The 19,770-nt window shown below is 44.5% G+C and overlaps 1 protein-coding gene across 2 annotated transcripts in view; it reads left to right on the forward strand.

The window, feature by feature from the left end:
• LOC113219905 (kinesin-like protein KIF6) overlaps positions 1 to 19,770 on the forward strand; it is a 95,507-nt gene that overhangs the window by 45,612 nt on the left and 30,125 nt on the right. The gene's annotated exons all lie outside the window — the stretch shown is intronic.

The following is a 19,770-nucleotide window of genomic DNA, read 5'->3' on the forward strand; positions in this document are numbered from 1 at the left end:
TAAATTCACCCACTGTGTCCCAGATCCTCAGGGTCCTATCTGAGCTTTTGAGAGCCACTACTAACTAATCCTAACAGAAATGGTTAATGATGAAAACAGCATTTGTTTACAGACCTGTGTCTGTTGCACAGCTTCATATGCAATCTCCTTTCATCCACAGCAGTGCAAAGAGGTAAGTGCATTTACCAGATGGGGGAGATGCCGTGCCTTCCCAAGGTCATATAGCCAGTGAGTGTTGAAACAAGGATTTGAACACAACTCTGTTCCAAGTTTGGTTCTGTTAGCCCTCATGCTGTTTACTGCCCACTGCAATGATCAACCCACTTTAATGCATGAAGAATGCAAACACTAAACCAGTACGGTCATATTCTAAGAGGCCCTTGGCACCTTTTAAGCAGTGGACATCTGCAGAAAACACCCTTTGTTGATATGTGACCCAATGAAGTCAGCTGGGAGAAGAGTATAGCTTGCAGAGGACTGATGGAGTGGGTATCCTAGGTAGAACCACCTCATTTCCTCTCCAGCTAGCTGGGATCAACAATTTATGGAAAGCTTTGATTAAATAAGAAATTCATGTATTTCAGACCAAAAAAGCTCCCCTTGAGTTGGCATGGGCCCTCAATTACCTGTAATCAGAGAAATCCAGCACCCAGGGCCAACGGTGGAGAAATGGAGGAGAGCCTCTAAAGTCATCATGATGGCTCATTTGACTTTGGTAAAATGTATCATTAGGAAGGTTGGTTGTTTCATTTCAGTAGTAATAATGATGATACAGAATAAATACTGATTACATCAGGAACATAGAACAAGGGCACCTAAGCCACAGCGACTGGAGCTCTGAGCTTCCCACTGTTGGCCCTGGGACTGAGGGGTCAGGTACACTGCCCTCCCCACACCAGAGACTTGGGCACACACTTAGAATTGAGATTCTGCAAAGTGTCTTCAACAAAGAGCCAGGCTGCCCCAGGGCCCTTCCCAGACTTGGGAAGGCAGAATGACCTCTGCTGGAAAACTGTACCAAGGTGACATTATAGGCCTCTGTATCCTGCTTCATGCTCACCCTGGCAGGTCCCTGGGTATGGAGTCGTCCCCAAGGGCTGCCACCTGGCCGTGAAACATCTGCCCTCTTCTTCAGCCTTCACGTTACTGGTTCAATAGGAACAACAATGTAGGAAGTCCTAGCCGAGCAATTAGGCCAGAGAAAGAAATAAAAGGCATCCAAACAGAAAAGAAGAAGTCAAGTTATCTCTCTTTGCTGATATGACTATATACCTAGAAAACCCTAAAGATTCTGCCAAAATACTCCAAGACCTGATAAACTACTTCAGCAAAGTCTCAGGATACAAAATGAATGTACAAAATCAGTAGCATTTCCATACATCCAAAACTTTCATGCTTACAATCAAGAATGCAATCCCATTTACAATAGCCACAAAAAACTAAAAATATCCAGGAATGCACCTAATGGTGAAGGTGAAAGATCTCTATGAGGAGACCTGTAAAACACTGCTGGAAGAAATCACAGACAACACAAACAAATGGAAAAGCATTCCATGCTCATGAATTGGAAGAATCAATGTTGTTTAAATGTCCAAAACAATCTACAGATTCAGTGCTATTTCCATTTTTACCAATTGTCATTTTCACCAATTACCAATGTCATTTTTCACAAAATTAGAAAAAAAGCTATTCTAAAATTCATATGGAACCATAGAATAGCCTAAATAGCCAAGGCCATCCTAAGCAAATAGAACAAAGCTAGGGGTATCACATTACCCAATTTCAAACTAAACTACAAGGCTACAGTAACCAAAACAGTATGGTATTAGTACACAACCAGACATCTAGACCAATGGAACAAAATAAAAACTCTCGAAATAAAGCTGCACACCTACAACCAACTGATCTCCAACAAAGTCAACAAAAATAAACAATGGGGAAAGAACATCCTATTCAATAAATAGTGCTGGGAAAACTGGCTAACTATTTGCAGAAGAATGAAACTAGACTCCTACCTCTAACCATATACAAAAATGAACTCAAGATGGATTAAAGACTTAAATGTAAGACTTAAATCTGTTAAAATTCTAGAAGAAAACCTAGGATATACTTTTCTAGACATTGGTCTAGGCAATGAATCTATGATGAAGACCCCAAAAGCAAATGCAACAAAATCAAACATAGACAAATGGAACTTAATTAAATAAAGAACTTCTGCACAGCAAAAGAAACTCCCAAAAGAGTAAATAGAGAACCTACAGAATGGGATAAAATATTTGCAAACTATGCATCCAATGAAGGATTAATATCCAGAATCTATAAGGAACTTAAATGAATGAATAAGAAAAAAAACCCTATTAAAAAGCGGGCAAAGACAGGAACAGACACTTCTCAAAAGAAGACATACAAGTGGCCAAGAAACATACAAAACAGTGTTCAACATCACTAATCATCAGAAAGATGCAAATCAAAATTGCAATGAGATACCATCTCACACCAGCCAGAATGGCTACTGCTAAAAAAGTCAAAAAATAACAGTGTTGGCAAGGTTGCAGAGAAAAGGGTATATTTATACACTGCTGGTGGGAATGCAAATTATTTCACCTCCTCTGGGAAGCAGTTTGGAGATTTCTCAGAGCTCTAAAAATAGAACTGCCATTCAACCCAGCAATCCCGTTACTGGCTATATACCAAAAGAAAAATAAATCCTTCTACCAAAAGACACATGCACTGAAACATATGTTCATTGCAGCACTATTCACAATAGCAAAGACATGGAATCAATCTAGGTGCCCATCAATGGTGGATTGGATAAAGAAAATGTGGTACACATCATGGAATACTACACAGCCATAAAAAAGAACAAAATCACTCCTTTGCAGCAACATGAATACAGCTGCAGGTCATTATCCTAAATGAATTAACTCAGGAACAGAAAACCAAATATCGCATGTTCTCACTTGTAAGTGGGTGCTAAATCTTGAGTTCACACAGACATAAAGATGGAAACAACAAACATCAGAGACTCCAAAAGGAGGGAGGGAGGGAGGGAAGGGGGCAAGGGCTGACAAACTTCCTATTGGTTACAATGTTCACTACCATGGTGACAAGATCAATACAAGCCCAAACCTCAGCATCATGCAATGTACCCTTGTAATAAACCTGCACATGTACCCCTCTATCTAAAATTTTAAAATGGAAATATAAAAATAAACAAACAATGATGTGAAAAATACCACTCAACTCTAGGGGCAATTTTCATCTTCGGTCTGGGAAGCCATATCCACGGCTTTGTGGGCAAGAGATCTTCCATCCTTTCTGGTGCCCAGTCCCCGCCCCTCCCAGGGATGGTCCTTGCAGCTGGAGCAGACACTCCCTGGGCCTTTGGAAAACTGCTGTATGTTTTCAATCACAGGCTTGTGCCTTAATTCCTCTGCTCATCTCTCTGGGAGTCTTCTGAATTACAGCAGGTGTCAGGTTCAGCAGCGCCTAACTTTGCCTGAAGTAATCAGCAAACTTCAAACGGAAAGCACTTTGGCTGGAAGTCTAATTAAGAGTATTTGAAATACCTATTTATTTTAAAAGCATACTATCCCAATTAGAGAAGAAGTGTTAACATCTCCCAGCTGCCATTCTGAGATTAAATGCCATGTTGCCATCCAAATTCCTTAGGAGGTTGTCTGATGGAGATTTGGAACTGCCAGAGCTTGTGTGTCCCAGGTGGCCACATTACAGATGGGAAGTCTCCTCATTGAGAGAAACCTCTCAAGACAGATTGTTTATAGAACCTTAACCCTCACCCTTCAGCCTAGCAGTTGGGCTGAAGGCTAGGACAGAGGACTCCTATAAGAGTAAAGGCAGCCTACTCAGTATATTTGGATTCCCTGATGTTTTATAATTCAGGCTTCAGATCTAAGAGTAAGGAAGTGACTCCGTGGTACACCCCCTTTCATTTCTGTCTTTTTTGTGTATCTTGTACTACTGTCACCCTTTTCATTCTGTTCCCTTTGTCTGCTTCTTTTCACTTTCTCTCGCTCTCCATTCTTAGCATTTCCTCTGTTACTGTTTCTTTCTTTTGCCTACATGTTCCTATGCTTTCATGAAAGTGTGGGTATGATTGGTTTGGGTTTGTTGTGGGGAAGGGTGATGAGCAAGTTGGATCAAGAGAGTTTTTCTTATATTTTTTGCATAAGAATATGTCTCTGGATGTGTAAGTAGATGTGTGCCCAGGGAAATTTCTATAAAGGCAATTCCATATCCCAAAGGAACAAAGATGTAGTGGTGATGTGAGAGGCACCATTTGGAAGAAGTCATCTATGGATGATGATAAGCCATTCCCAGTGGTGTGCTGAGCTGGCTCAGTCCATAAAAGCATAAATTGTTAATACTCCAGGAATTTGGGGAGCCATTTTTAAACAAAGATGTGATTAAAATTAAATTAGGTAAGTTTATGATTAAATAAGTTATATTAAGAAACAAAGGTAACAAGTACTCAAAATTCACCACTTCCTAATTTACTACACTGTGTTATTATCTGTGCTTTTGAAGTGATCTGTGTCCACTGTATCTGTGTGGTGGGAACACTGCATGATGATGAGAGGCTGCTGTGCCTCTCTTCCCAAATCCACATTTAGCAACATCACCCTGGTGGCTTAAAATCAGCCATGCTGGAAATATTTACACCAAGGATATTGGCAAGTATTATAAATGGGACTTTTTTTTTTCCCAGAGAGTGGCTGTTAAACATTTGCTACCACACCAATGGCATATGGATGGCCCTTTCAAGGCTGTGTGTGTGTGTGTGTGTGTGTGCATGCATGCATGACTGTGCATGTGCTTTTATGAGGATTTCTACACTTTCTTGGCTGAAAATCAAGACTATGGTTCTTTCTTCATTTATGACTCACCCAAGATACACCAGGAAGCATAAACATCTACCAAATCCTGGTCCTTTTAAAACTTAGTGAACAGGAGAGCTAATGAAGACAAAAAGGAGGCTGAAGAAGTATTGGGCCCTGTGAGCTCCCTAGATGTGACGGTCAGAGCTGGGGGTGTCTTTTAAGACAAATTTCAACCATTTCTAAGAACATCATCAGGTCTCAGAGGAGGGCTGACTCCCACACACTGTTTCAGGAAACAATAGAACAATGTTATTTTTAAATCAGGCATCATTTGGAAATGATACTAACTTAACTAGATTCAGCTAGTGCTTTGCTGAATTCAGTTGTGTGTGTTTTTACCACTTTACTGTACTATCGATCCCAAATGATTTAGTATTGTTGATAACGCAGATGAGACTAATCAGCAAATGCTTCTTCAGTACTTTACCATGTGCCAGGCATGTTACTGAGTTCTCTACATGGGTTTCCTCTTTAATGCTCACATCCCCATGACGTAGATGTTACTATTATGCTCACTTTACAGTTAAGGCCCAAAGGGGTTAAGGAAACCTGCCTAACTTTGCTCAGCTATGGATGCAAGGCCAGCAGCCTGGGTCCAGAGCAGTGCTCCAACCATCACACTGCACTGCCTTTAGCACTTTGCCAGGCATCATGGAATCCACAGAGGGCTGTATCCAGTGCCTGTCCTCAAAGAGTTTCCAGTCTAACCAGGATGAGTTGGCATATGCATAAAAACACAACTCCTTTTTTTAAGTATCAGATTCAGTGACCTACATTTTTCCATTCACTGTCCTCTTCCCACTGTAGTCACAAAACTAATTCAACCTTGACCTCCTCCATGAAGCCTTCCCTGACCCCTTCTCCCCAAGTCTGCTTTTGCCTCCGCCTCATGGGTCTCCGTTAAGGCACCAACCCTATTTTGTAATTATTTATTTCCATATATATTCTCCATGCTAAAATGTGAGCTCCAGGAAACGTGGGTGCAGTCAAATTTATCTTCGCATCCCTAGCAGCCAGCACAAGCAATAAATAGGCCAAGTCAATGGCCAAATGAGTGCTTCCCCAGGTGACTTCCAGAGTCACACATTTCTGCAAAAGCACAATGAGACATTTGAGCATAAAATAAAATAAAATAAGTCCATTTAAAAGAAGTAGAAGGCATAAGTGCTTTTGGACTCCACAGCTGAGCAAATTACAGCACACAGGCAATAAATTTGGCTCTCTCTTGTCTAGCTGCTAAGCAAAAAAAGAGGCACCCAGAGTTACATAGTTTTCATTTTCTGACAGCAGGAAGCATACTAACTAATTTATCTGCAGAAAATAGAATTTCTTCCTGGAACTAAATACAAGCCAGAATTTACCGTGTGGATCCTTGTATAAAGGACACTGAGTGACACAGTGAACGATGTCTTCAACTACAGTTTTACAAAAGATACCAAAATGTTATTCAACCAGATGATTCTTGTATCGACCCTCTATAAAAGCTAGAAGCCTGACATTAAAGCATAACTCACTGAAAGCGTTTATGTGAGCGGCCAAGATAATAGGATCCAGGTACTCGGCTTTCTGATGGCCACACAGAGCATGACTAAAACTAGAAGAATCCAGCCCCAGGAACGTGGGCTGTGGCCTCTCTCTCAAATATCTCTTCTGAGCAATATTTGATCAGGGCTGGATCTTGTTCGGTTCAGTCAAAACCCTTAACAGGTGCCTGTAGTTAAAATTTAAAAGATACGTCACACTACCAAACAGCATGTGAAACATGTCAGGTGAGAGGGACAGGCCATGAGAACTTTCCATTCTTACCAGGAGGAGTGGCCCTGGGGGGTTGTCACCAAGATCACAGGCCTGGGCTGAGTCTTGAGGAATGGGCAGGATTCTGAACCACAGAGAAGAGTGGGAAATAGTTTGGGTTAGTTGGGGTGTGTGTATATGTGTGTCTGTTGTGTATGTATGTGTGTGGTGTATATATGTGGCATGTGGTGTGTGTGTATGTGGTATGGATATGTGTTGTGTGTATGTGTATATGCGGTATGTGTGCGGTGTGGATGTGTTGTATGTATGTATATGTGGCATGTGGTGTGTGTGTATGTGGTGTGTTGGATATGTTGTATGTGTGTTTTGTGTTTGCATGTGTGGTGTGTATGTGTGTGGTTTGTGTGTGTGTGTGGTGTGTTTGTGGTATGGATATGTTGTATGTGTTATATGTGTGTGTGGTTTGTGTGTTTGTGTGTGGGGTGGGGGTTTCTCTACATTTACGCTTCTCTGCTTACCCTTGACCCAACTTCTGTGAAAACAGAGCTTACTGGAACATCCCATTTCCTCGACTGCAGGCATGTTTCATATACTGTTGTAGAAGATAGTTATACTGATAGTATTAATTAAAAAAAGAAAATACCCACAAACTGAAGATCAGCAAGTTCCAAAGGATGGCTGAGATTCCCCCACGAATACCACCTCTTGGGCACTACCCCTCTTCCCACCTCCCTCCTCCCTCTTCTCACTGCCCCAGGAACAAAGATCTCCTTGAACAAAAGCAGCCCCCAAGAACAAGCCAATCGACTGTGATGCCACCTGGGGCCCTGAGATTGCCACTGGCTGGTGTTTCACTACCTGACCTGGGAAATCAGGCAGAGGCAGCTCTGAGTCCCCTGCAAGGGCCTTATGGTTAGAGAGAGGCTCTGAAGCTGCTGGCTCCCTGTTTTACTGCGTCATCTGAGAGGGCTCTTTTCCCGCAACCGGCATTCCTGCAGTGACCTCTTGTGGCATCCCTGTTGTTTTTCAAAGACAGGCCTCGGCTGTTGATGCCACCTTCTTCCATTTGATGTAAAATTGGTGAACACTTAGTTCTGAAATGCTTTTTGGAGTTCTGCACCTAGCAACAACAAATTTCAGAGAAAGCAAAAGGCCAGACTGTCAACCATTTATTCCCCAGACTTCACTGAGCACCTAGCATGATCCAGTGTGTGAAACTGGGAATCCAAGGTTGTGGAGAGGAACCACTGATTGAGACAGAACTGAAACAGGGATGGGGGCGGGGGGATGGGGGGCGGGATGAGGGGGATGGGGATATGGGGACGATGGAGGGATGGGCGGTGGGGAGGGCAGGCACAGTGGCTCATGCCTGTAATCTCAGCACTTTGGGAGGCCAAGGCAGGAGAATCACTTGAGGCCAGCAGTTGGAGACCAGCCTGGGCAGCATAGAGAGACCTCATCTCTACAGAAGATGTAAAAATTAGCCAGGTACAATGGCACACACCTGTAGTCCCAGCTACTTGGGAGGCTGAGGTGGGAAGATTCCTTGAAGTTGAGACTGCTGTGAGCAATGATCATGCCACTGTACTACAGCCTAGGAGACAGAGCAAATTTAAAAAAAAAGAAAAGAAAGACCGAAGGGGGCTTTCCAGCATCCTCTAGCCCAGTGGTCTGCAAAATATACTCTGTGCAACCTACATGTTCTCTACAGCCCCTTCAGAACTACGAGGCAAGAGTGAGGACAGCCACTGTGCAAACAGCGCAGCTTTGGGATTCGCCCACTCAAATTCAACCAAAACAACTTCAGATCTTTTTTTTTTTTCCATTAAGCTTATATTTGAAGAAAGAGTTCTGCAGCTTTTAGTACAGCTTCTTTCTTCCGATATCACAGCTCTGTTTAAAACATTTCCAAAGTCAGATAGTCCAAATGTCCCCTCCCCAGAGCTGTCTCAGCTCCCTCTGGGCTCACACAGAACTCTGCATATCCCTCTGTGGTGCAGCTCGTCACACTAGACGGTGATGATTAGTCTGTGGCTCCCCCACTGGACAGAGCGTCTTTCTTTCCCCAACACCAAGCACAGTGACCGTCACACAGTTGGTTCTCCGTTAAGTGCTTATTGAATGAATGAGTGAGACTTAGGACTCACATTTTGGCCTTAAAGATGAGCCAGGCAGCTGAGGGGCTCTGCGCTTAGGTTTCCACATCTGTAAAATGACGTGGTTGGACCAGATGATAGCCCGGTACCGGGCACAGCTCCCGAGGCTTAGCTGGCATTCACTGACTGCTTGTTGAATGAACAAATGAATCCCTAGCACTCCACAGCCCTCAAGCGGCACAGTATTACCTCTGTGAATGCAGGCTTCCTTCAGACATGCAGGAAACACTCGCAACCTTGGTGCGGAGACGTGGGAGGGCTTGGATGGATTACAGATGTTTTCATTGTTGACTCCTTGAAATAAGGAGAAATAAATAAATAAAATAAATAAAATTGTTGACTCCTTGAAATATGGCAGGATATAAAGGATGCAGCTGCCCCCTAAGGCTGAGATGACATCTCAGTTGGTTCCAAAAGAATTCAGGTAACTCTGTAAAACCAACAATGTCTCACCACTTAATTCTAATCCACAGTTGCTTGTGAATATAGGGCCAGCTTCAGTGACATGAGGTCCTTAGCCAAATTTCCATGCTCAAAGGAAAGGCTGGGAGTGAGGAGGAGCCCCCTCACCGTTTCCCTGCCAGTTCCCAACTGCCAAGGGTTCAGACCCATTGAGTGGTTTAAGGCTCCGGCACCAACCATTCTGGAGAGCAGAGGAAGACTGTATGTCAGCCCTGGTGTCAGCTTGTAATAGCAACTGTGGTTTAGCAAAAAGAGCATTCACCCTGTGTAGTACTCAGGGTTGTCCAGATAAGCAGAACCAATAGAAAATATATTGATGCATGGAGAGAGATTTATTATAAGGAATTGGCTCACTCAGCATGGAGGCTGAGAAATCCTATGATCTGCCATCTGCAAGCTGCAGGCCTAGGAAAGTTTAGCTGTAGTTCTAGTGTAGTTCTAGTCCAAACCTGCAGGCCTGGGAACCAGGGCAGCCAAAAATTTAAGTCCCAGTCTGAGTGCAAAGGCCTGAGTGCCAGAGTGCCAACGTCCAAGGGCAGGCGATCAATGTCCCAGCTGAAGCAGAGAGCGCAAATTTGTCATTCATTACTCAACCACTTTTGGTATTTTTGTTTGCTTGTCTTAATATTATTTCTAAATGAAAAGCCATAATTATATATATAGGGGGTATATTGTGATGTTTTGATATATATATACAATGTGGAATGTTTAAATCAAGCTAATTAACATATTCATTGCCACACTTACCCAGATTTTTTTTTGTGGTGAGACATTTGAAATTTACTCCCAGCAATTTTGAAATGTCCATTATTACTCATTGTGGTCACCCTGCTGTGCAATAGATCTCAAAAACATTCCTCCTGTCTAATTGAAACTTTGTACCCTTTAACCAACATCTCCCTCTCCTGACCTCCCACCCCTGGTAACCACCATTCTAGGCTCTATTTCTATGAGTTCAACTACTTCAGATTCTCACATAAGTGAGATCATGCAGTATTTGTCTTTCTGTGCCTGGCTTATTTAACTTAGCCTAATGTCCTCCAGTTTCATTCACGTTGTTGGACATGACAGAATTTCCTTCTCATTTAAGGGTTAATAGTATTCCATTGTGTATATATACCACATTTTATTTAGCCATTCATCCATTGATGAATTGATTCAATGTCTTGGCTATTGTGAACAATGCTACAATGAACCTGGAAATGCAGATATCTCTTCAACATACTGATTTCAGTTCCTTCAGATATATACCCAGAACCAAGGTTGCTGGATCACATGGTGGTTCTATTTTAGTATTTTGAACAACCTCCATACTGTTTTCTATGACAGCTGTACTAATTTACATTTCCACCAATGGTGTACAAGGGTTCCCGTTTCTCCATATCCTCACCAGCACTTATCTTTCATCTTTCTTATAGCCATTTTAACAGGTGTGAGGTGATATCTTATTGTGATTTTAATTTGCATTTCCCTAATGATTAGGGATGTCGAGCATTTTCTCATGAACCTGTTGGCCATTTGTTTGTCTTCATTAGAGAAATATCCATTCAGGTCCTTTGCCCATTTTTTAAATTGGGTTATTTGTTTTCTTGCTGTTGAGTTGTTTGAGTCCATTGTATATTTTGAATATAAACCCTTTATCAGATGTATGGTTTGCAAATAGTTTTTTTCCACTCCGAGTTATCTCTTTAGTCTGTTGATTGTTTCCTTTGCTATGCAAAAGCTTTTTAGTCTGATATAATCCAATTTGTCCATGTTTGTTTTGTGGTCTATGCTTTCAGGGTCATAGCCAAAAAATCATTGCCTAGACCAGTGTTGTTGAACTTTTCCCCTTATGTTTTTTTCTGGTAGTTTTACAGTTTCAGATCTATATTTAAGTCTTTCATCTATTTTGAGGTAATTTTTCTAAATGGTTTGAGATAGGGATCCAATTTTATTCTTGAGCATGTGGATATCCAGTTTTACCAACACCTTTTATTGAAGAGACTGTTGTTTCCCCATTGTATGATCTTAGCACCTTGGTCAAAAATCAACTGGCCATAAATATGTAGGTTTATTTCTGGGCTTTCTCTCCTGTTGCATTGGTCAATGTGTCTGTTTATCACAGTGCCCTGCTGTTTTGATTACTATAGCTTGGTAGTATATTTTTAAAACAAAGAGTGTAATGCCTCCAGCTCTGTTACTTTTGCTCAAGATTACTTTGTCTATTGAAGGTCTATTGTGGTTCCAGATGAATGTTAGGATTTTTTTTCTATTTCCGTAAAAAATAACATTGGAGTTTTCATAAGGATTGCATTGAATCTGTGTGTTGCTTTGGGTACTATGAATATTTTAACAATATTAATTCTTCAAATCCATGAATACAGTATATCTTTCCATTTATCTGTGGGTTTTGTTCCATTTCTTTCATCAGTGTTTTGTAGTTTTCAATTATACCTCCTTAGTTACATTTACACCCAATTTTTGTTTGTTTGTTTGTTCTTTGGGGTTTTTTGTTGTTGCTATCATTAATGGATTTTTTTTTTAATTTCTCTTTTGGATAGTTTGTTGTTAGTATATAGAAATGCTACTGGCTTTTATATGCTGATTTGGTATCCTGCAACTTTACTGAACTCACTTATCAACCAAAAGTTTTTTGGTTGAGTCTTTAGGGTTTTCTATATATAAATTCAAGTCATCAGCAAACAGAGACAATTTCAGACTCCTTGCCACAGAGCTGACCATGGCTGTGGGCCATCAGCACCACTGAAGGCCTCCATAAGACACAGTTACTACACTGCTCTAGCCATATTTACTCACAGACACCACTGATCACTCTTTCTTGCAAAAAAAAAAAAAAACACAATCACATCCAAGAAGGGGCTGTCTATTCCTTCAAGCACTGATCCCAGATGATCTTGTTACCAGTTGTCAGAGCCATTTTTTTTTCATCATGCAAATGTGCAGAAATCATAGGTGCTGCTTTGAGCAAATTAAGCATTTGACCAAACATATAGAAGACAAAATTCTAGCCTCTGCATCTCATCTGCTAGACTAGAATGTATTATGGCTGGCCCCTCCATCTGTCCTCTTTTTCCTTTACACATGATGAAAATCGCCATCTGTGCTTGGCAAATCTTGGACCCAGAAAGGCTTCGGTGTTTCCTAGGAACAGTTCTGTTGCATGTGTAATGGAGTTGGGTAAGTCTTTCCCATCTCCCCAGAGAAGGTGATGATTAGTTTGGGAAAGACCAACCAACAGGAAACCAAGGTTGGCTGTGCTGAAATACAAATGATGGGTGCTAAATAACCAATAGAAAGCTTTAAGTGGTACTTTGTAAATCCTGATGTCTCTTTGGGAAATCATGAGGGAGCTGTTGTAAAGAGCCAGGAGCCTGCCCAGGAGAAAGGGTAGTGAATTGTGGAGGATGCTTTTACCAATTCTGTAATGTTCTGTTTAAAATTAAAAAATGAAACTGCAGAAAACCATTTAGATATTTCAAAATATAGTCAGTACATGGGTGTTATTTATATCATTCTCTGAACTTTTTGTGTTTGCAAGGGTTTATAATAATTCCCAGAACTCTATGAAGGATTAGATTCCAAGGCTTCATAGATCACATAAAAATTACTTTTTTAGTGGAATCCTTGTGATAGAAATCGTGGTAAAAAGTGAATCCCAATTCAATTCTGATTAATCTTGATTCTCCTCACTACCATTTATGTCAGGATCGTTTTACTTAAAGGTGAAAACAGAAAATTTACCACTTATTTTCTTCTCCAGGAGCATCCTGATTTTTGGTAGGGACTTAATAGCTGTCGGTGGTGTGCCTGACATGAGTGATACAGGGAAGTGCCCTGAAGGTTAGTTATTTGTTGTTCTCTCACCGTCTCTTTCCATCTTCATAGGAGGGAAAGTTCTTCCTCTGCCCCTGGATGGAAATTGATCAACCCCATAACTGAATTGGTCATTCATTACTAATTACAAACCAAAAAGACTAGTCATTTTATATTGTAATTGCAATCTTAATAATTCCAATTTCACCAAGAGATAAGACTTCTCTCCCTTACCCCAACTCAGGCCAACTGTCAGGAGGAGAGGGAAATAGTCATCAGCTTCTGTCTTTCTAACTCCATCCCTTCCTCAGCCTGCTAAGGCTCAATTTCCTCAAGAAGGGATTAGAGGAATGAAGAAAGGGAGGAAGGGCTGTTGGTAAAATCTCACTTGAATGGTTCTGCTGTAATGTGGCCTTGGACTCTCTGGGCCTGGTAGATATTCAAAGCAGACTCTTCCTAATTTGGGGTGCTTTCATGGGTCTCTGGAGGTCCTTCACCAGCAGGTCCCTTAACTTAAGGGAATGTGCCTTACTGGACAGTTCCTTACCCAGTTTGAACCTATATGGGTCAGAGTCCTAACAGGAAGCAGATGTCAGCACTCAGATGAGACGCTGTGAAGATAATTGGATAAAGACCTACCTACAGAGGCATAAGCAGAGTGTAGGGAAACTGCAAGGGAGAGCACCCCAGAGATAGTCACTGCGGCAAAGCAGGAAGCATTGCTGTCCCTAGGCCTGGACAAGACAGGGAGAAGTCACTGGAATTTAAAAACTGTCAGGGCTGTGCAGAAAGGCCCTCGCCATCTGATACTGTGACCTTCAGTCAAGTCATGTGTCCAGCCTGTGACCCCGCAGAGATGTCTCCCATGAAGAAACAGCTTGGCCACTCTCTCCTCCTACCCTCCAGTTGCTTGCTGCTGTTCCCCACTTGGGGAGCCCAGACAGAGGGTGTAAGGAAGGTAAAAGAGGGTGGAGAAGCCAATGGGCTAGGAATAGGCCCAGCCTACCACCCCCAGGTTGCCCGCCTCCAAGTTCCCTTCTCCTGCGTTCCCATTGCCCCTCTGGTGGCCCCGTGAGAAAGAATGTAAGTGTCAAGTGTTGCGGTAGAGGAGCTCAGAGGCGGGCTGGAGCCAGCTCCCACTGGCTCACAAGGGCTGATTGTGTGTGTTTTTCCCCAACTCCAGATTCAGGAACAACATGTTGGTAGACTGAACAGGAGTATTTGCACCCCCAAAATTGGCAAACACTGAAAATCAGGGCTTTTTTCTTCCAGAGAGCTGGTTGTTAAACACTTACCAGCATGCCACTGATCCAAAGTGCCCCTAACCTGCCTCTCTTCTGTGCTTATAGCCCATGTTGGGTCAACAGAAACACAGTAGTAACCCTACTCTTACCGCTAGCAGATCATCAGCCCATTCCCCACCCTCTAGAGCTCCTGAAGAAAAATCAGACAGTAGTGCTCTCTGGCCTTCTTGCCCGCTACCCCCAACACCCACACAGATCCCTGAGAATTCTCAGCAAACTTTCTGCGTGGTCTCTCAGGCTCCCTCACTGTCCCTGAGGGAGGAAGATGCCTCTCCACACACACCACACCCAAGGAGGGAGAGGAGGTAGGCTTAGGCAAACTGCTTGCTCTTTTTCAAGGAATTCTCGTCAAACATTTATTTTGGCCCTTTTCAAATGCTGGTGTGAGTGTTTGGATTGTCTAGCCAGCTCTCGCCATTTCACTTTGAAAATGTGCCAGTTCTACTGTGTGGTCTGTCTCAGAACTCACTTTTGACTCCAATAGATGATAAATTATTGCCAAATGAAAGGATGAATTTACAAATTGGCTAGTAGTAGCAGGTATGTTTTCCAAAAGTACAGGGAGACAGCTTTATGAAGGATCCGCAACTCAATTTTAAAAACTCCTGAAATTTCTCTAATTAGCCAGTCAAGAGAATTGATGGAACCCTACTAACCATCTTCATTAGAGGTTTTCATAGGAAGAAGGCCTGTGCTGGCTCTTACAGGTGCAAGAAAAACTGCTCTCCCCAAAAGATCATACGTGTCCTGAGAACACTGCCCCTGGCTGCTCCAGTGCGATAAAGATGCAGCTGGATTGTAGGCATGGCAGGTTTCCTGCTAAGGTCTCTGAGAAGCCACTGCACTGAGCCATATGGTCACAAGTCCATGAGGCTAAAGCGACAGGAGGGAGAACTGCCAAGGTACTCAAAGCTTTGAGAGAAACCTGAGTTCAGAACTTCAAGCACACTTCCAGTGGAGGAGTGAGAAAGTCACAGTGGACTGGAAGGCTGCCCGTGGAGGGGCAGGCTGGGAGAGGTGCTGTGTGCCAGGGCAAAAGGGGGACCTTGTGGGTCAGACCCAGAAATCACCGTGCCAGGCTCTTAGTGGTGGTGATAAGAGAAATGCAGACCAGTAACAAAAAGATGTATCTGGGGTTCCAGCAGAAGGAGTGGTGGAGAGAGATGAGAGAGATCCCATTTGAACAGAGGTGACCACAAATGGGATCCATGCCAAGTTCAAGCAGTAATAAGACTAGGAATGTCTTCCCTGTGTATGGCGTATGGCCCTAGGGTCTCCTTTATATTGCCGACTGACCCTAGTGCACGCTGACCCTCTGACTTTATGGTCTGCCTCCTCCACAGAGAACATGGTGGTGAGAAGGAGCAGATCTCAAGGAGAGAGGCCGCCATCCCGGGGGACAACCTTGGGCAGAGGCCCACACTCATAGCAGAGAAGATTACTCACACAGGAAGAGATGGTGGACGACCTTCTATGAGGGGACTGTCAGGGCCTGGATTTTGCTACAAGCAGGCATCTGGCACATTCCTGATTGTACTAAAGTACAGCCATTTATCTTCTCACAGAGTGCCGTGCTCTTCCTGAAGGGAAGGCAGTGGCAGTGAGCGCAGGGCCTGTGGCGGTGTGGGTGAGTGTGCCCAAGAAATTATCGGGCACAGCCATGTATCGCAGGGTCATTCAGCACACCCTTAAATCTGGGCATGCCTGGGGCCGCTAAGGTATTACAAAATCAACACCAGGATGGATGGCAGCACTGAGCACCCGTCGGCATGTGACGGCTCCAGCTGATAATAAATTTGAGCCATTAAACAGGCAGTAGTCTGATTGGGAAGCCAGAATCTGCCTCTGAGCTGCTGACCATTGTGGTAATTGAGCTATGAACACCATCAATCTCCATAAGAATAGACACTTTGACTTCTCGAACAAGGTGAGGCTGAAATGATCTATGGTTGTGAGACAGCTGAGCCCCAAGGAGGCCCAGAGTGGGTATTCAGCAAATGAATCATTAATTGGATAGTTGGATGGCCAAGACGACCAGCTGGAGTGCCTCCTGGCTCTGATGTCTTATCTGCCATGGTAGAGCCACATAACTCACCACCCCTTCCCACGCAGGGCACTGGCTAGGCAATGGCCATGTGGGCCCCACAGCCTTTGCTCTACAGAAGCCCAGAGGGCCCCTTTTGGCTTTGGTGAATGGTCGGAAATTTCAACATCATCCTTTTTAAGATTCCTAGTCCAGCCAAGGGCATGGAACAGGCCGGCTGTGGGTATTCTGTGGGCTGACCCTGGAGCGCAGGTAGATAGCTCTTCACACCCAGCAGGCAAGCTGCAAATGCCATGTGGGATTGGGGCACAGGTCATGGATTTCGGTTATTAAAGGTCAGACATCACAGGCCAGCACCAGGGGAAGACACTAAGACTTTCTCTCAGCCCCAACCCAGATCTGAAAGGCATTCATGGAAAAGAGCAACACCTTCAAATACCAACAATGAGTCAATACAGACTTCAATCATCTGCCCTGTGGCTTCCTTCATTATTGGAATCCCTTACAGAGGAAAGGGCACCAGCTTTGAAATCAGACAGAGCCAGTTCTCCCCCTAGCTCTGCTTACTAGCAGCGCCATCCTGGGCAGATTACTTCCTCTATCAGAGCTCAGTTTCCCCACCTAGAGTGGGAGTTGTAGATTATACAAGACAATACATATGACGTTCCTAACCCATGTAGCAGCTGTGCGATGGTTATCGTTATTCAGATTCTATCAAGCACCTACAAGGGCCAGATGCAGGGAGTTTCAACCTTACAGAGAGTGTGTTTTCCTGGTTCCAAACCCCTGAGGCCCTTTTTACTTTTAGCACAGTGGCTCCCAAAGGTCTAGAACGCAGGCAGGCATGTAGGGGACATGCTAGCTCCCACACACCATCCTATCTAAATGTCTGCAGGGCCTGTATTCTCAGTAACTTCTGCACGGAGTACTTTCATTAAAACTGGGCTTGAAGCCATAAGCAGTGTTTCTTAACAAGGGGTGAGCCTCGGAATCACCAGGGGACCCTACCGACAAATTTTAACTCAGTAGGTCTGGAGTAGGGCCCAGCTGTCTGTGTGCTTTTACAAGCTCCTTAAGTGATTCTGATGTGCACCCCCAGTTGAGAACCACTGAACCAAAGAAACGATTCTGCACATTTCAAACATCAGATAACTGCGTGGGAGAGAGAGCATTAGAGAGGAGGGCATGGGGAAGTGGGACAAGGAGTTGCAGAGAACTTTCCAGTAGAAATTATGTCAGGAAGGAGGGGGTCCACATCTTGGCTGGCCCTTCCCAGCAAGAGCCCCTCTGGTCCTTGCACGGCTAATTCCAAAACACCCGTGACTTCAGAGATAAGGTCAGCCTGGGACTGTGCGTCCTCCCAACTCGAAGCTTCAGTTACTGTTTGAGTGCTCAGGGCTTCTTCCTTGTGTGCCATTCAGACCTACAGCCACTGAGTGAAACCCTTCTCTTGCTTTTGTACTGCTTTGGAGGCAGCTGCCTCCCCACAGATGAACAGTGTGACCTCACAGGCCACTCGGGACTGTGACCTCCTGTGCTGCTGTCCCAGCCAGAATCCTGTCCTTGAAAGGAGGGCTCCCTGTGCCTCCTGTCAGGTGGTGGGAGGTTCTGTCCCTGGCCAGAGTCCCCGTGGGGATGGAGACCTACAAAACTCAAATGCCCTTTGTAGCTACTCCCTCTTCTTCTGTTCTTGCTCAGTCGCTTTTGTTTGGTTCCCTTTGAGTTCCCAGCCCCTATTTCTCTTCAGAGGTTACTGATGAGCCAAGCCTCAGAACACATCAGAAGCAGCCAGAGGCTGTCTCCTGGTGAGGCTGCAATGCATTGCACCAAGCAAACATCACTTCGGGCAGCAGGCCCATTTGGTTGTCATGACAACATGGGTAGTCTGTGTCGTGGGGTGTGCTGTGCCCTCATTCTGACTTCTCAAGGTCCTTTGCCCCAGCTTTCTTTCCCAGACCCTTTCAACAGACTCCCAGCTTCCTGGCGCCACCTCCACATTAACTGTTGTTCAGTTTGGAGTAGCTTTGTCTTGATCAGCAAAAGAACACAAAAAACAAAAACACTCAAAAGCTTTCAAAGGAATAGATCGAGCCTATTCCTCTCCTCAAAATACTCCAGCCTCCCACCTCTCTCAAAGCCAGTGTCCTTACCATGGCTCACAAGATCTGCCAGGGTCAGGTCTCAGTTTCTTCACCGACTTCAGCTCCCACCACGATTTCCCCTACCAACTGCTCAGGTGCCCTGGACTTCTCATTGTTGTCAGATGCAGCAAGCAGGCTCACACCTCAGGCCCTTTGCACTTACTGTTGTACACTCTATGCCCCGATTTCTGCATGCCTGTTCCCTCCCTCCATTCAGGCCACTGTTCAAATGTCCCCCTGCTTAGAGACCCTCACCCCCCTACCTAGCATGGCAGCCCTCCACCCTGTCATCCTGTCTCTTTACCCCACTTTGTCTTTCCTCATAGCACCTTCTGATCCCCGTCATGATGCTGCAGACTCAATTATTTGTTGTTTTAGTGTCTGTCTTCCCCACTGAAATCCCCCTAGAACTGAGGCAGACACATAGTCAATGCTCGATAAACATTTGTTAAATAAGCAGATGAGTGACTAGACTTGGATCCAAAGCCTGGCGCTATTTGGTAGCTTTGTGGCATCGCACAAGCCACCTAGTCACCCTAAGCCTTGGTCTTCCGGACTGAAGCAGAGGTGACCATGTCTGCCAGCTGGGGTGGTGAGAATGAAAGCGGTGTTGCGCGGGGACTGGGCTCCAGTGACTCCTCAGATGGCGCTGATGTTTTCATTCCATGCTTGTGTCAGGGGCATTCAGAATGTGCTCCTTGCCTAAGGCTCCTGAACACCCCACACACTTCCGGGCACCTGAGACTCTGTGACCTGCGGGGGAACCTGCAAGATGCCCAAGGAAAAGACAACCAGCCATGGGGCAAGGCAAGAGCCTGCCTCCTACAGAGGGGCTCTGCGTTCACATGGGGTGACCGCAGCCTTTATACGGAAGAGCAGGCCGGCCCGGCCGGCCCTCCTACCTTCTGCTGTCTGTTCACGAAGCCCTGGAGACCGCCTCTTCTGGCCGGGTGAGATGGCCCTGTGTGAGTCCAGCAGCTCTTCCTCCACCTGCCTCCAGCAGCCTCTCACATGCTGGGCTTGCAGCAGGACGTCTAGCCAGTCACAGCAGAGGGGGGCTTCACTGAATTTCTCAGGGGTGCCCTTGGGGTGGGGACAAAAGTGTTAAAAGGAGGAAGGAGATTCACAGTGTTACTTTTTTAGCAGGCTGGAAGATACCTGGGCCCATTTCTGAAACTTTTTAAAAAGGAA

This window comes from Piliocolobus tephrosceles, chromosome 5 (assembly GCF_002776525.5).
Source record: "Piliocolobus tephrosceles isolate RC106 chromosome 5, ASM277652v3, whole genome shotgun sequence".
Classification (NCBI taxonomy): Eukaryota; Metazoa; Chordata; class Mammalia; order Primates; family Cercopithecidae; genus Piliocolobus; species Piliocolobus tephrosceles.